Raw genomic sequence first — 1,093 nt, 5'->3', positions numbered from 1 at the left:
CACGCTAAATTATCACAACTTTTCCCATATCAGGCAGCAATGTTTGAAAATATTACAAACTTTTCCATTCAACTCATACTGTAAATCAGGAGAAACAAGATCAGATCAGATATACATGAACCAATGGTCACTCTGCCATTAAATGTGTGGACTGAAAACACTAGCCTCGTACTCCTACGCTTCTCAAGGGGTACTAAAGGACTGCATAAGATTTTTTTTTTTTTTACTGTCATGAAACAGACTGATGTACCAATTTTGTTTCCTTGAAAACTTTCAAAATACACTGCTGATAAATAACACCTTTTTTCCTGTTAAAATTGCTTGTCATTCTTCATAAAGTTGCTTTGTTCTGTTGTTTTAGATTTGCCTTTGGCTTTTTAGCCCTCCTCATGAATCTAACACATCTCTAAGGTACTTCACTTAAAGCAGAAATTTGCCTGCATGCATCCCAGACTTATAAAGAGGATTTATGGCCATATTATTACAACTAAGAGTGCAATGTTATGGATAAGGATCATCAAATGATAATTTCCAAGCCATGTCATGGTGACATAACATATCCGATCCTTCTGTACTAATGCTGACTACACTCTGTAATGTGGGCTGCAAGTTGATTAATCTAACAAGTACAGGTGTTCTGTACTGTACATGTCTATTTATGGCCAGATACCTTAATCCCAGAAGGGGTGGCCACAAATGAACTGCCTTCATGTCACCCTGTCCTCTGCCATCAGGCTGCCCTTTCTCCAGCAGATACCCCATCACTCATACAAATTTTGGGTTTTCTGATGCTTCTGTACTTTCAGTTTTAATAATATGGCTCTGACTGCATAAACATTGCTTTAATATTACTTAAACATTAGTACATATGTCATGTGGTGTAAAATTTTAATAAAACCACATCTAGGTTCACTCTTCCTGACCCCCAACCCCTCACAGCATATATGGTTCCCAATAAATATCTGACATCTGTGCAGAAAATGTACATAGAGTTAAGTACACCGCTTCCCGTCCGATCAGCGAAGTTAAGCAACGTTGGGTCTGGTTAGTACTTGGATGGGTGACCGCCTGGGAACACCAGATGCTGTTGGCA

General features: G+C 38.7%; 1 pseudogene; it reads left to right on the top strand.

Annotated features, from left to right (window-relative positions):
* Nucleotides 1-976: 976 nt before the first annotated feature.
* Nucleotides 977-1,093, top strand: LOC145410863 (5S ribosomal RNA; annotated as a pseudogene).

This window comes from Coenobita brevimanus, chromosome 86, assembly GCF_032717465.1.
Source record: "Coenobita brevimanus isolate Jiangsu-jjx chromosome 86, ASM3271746v2, whole genome shotgun sequence".
In the NCBI taxonomy this organism is placed as follows: domain Eukaryota; kingdom Metazoa; phylum Arthropoda; class Malacostraca; order Decapoda; family Coenobitidae; genus Coenobita; species Coenobita brevimanus.
The sequence above is the reverse complement of the archived record's forward strand: the minus strand, read 5'-3'. Positions and strand labels throughout refer to the sequence as shown.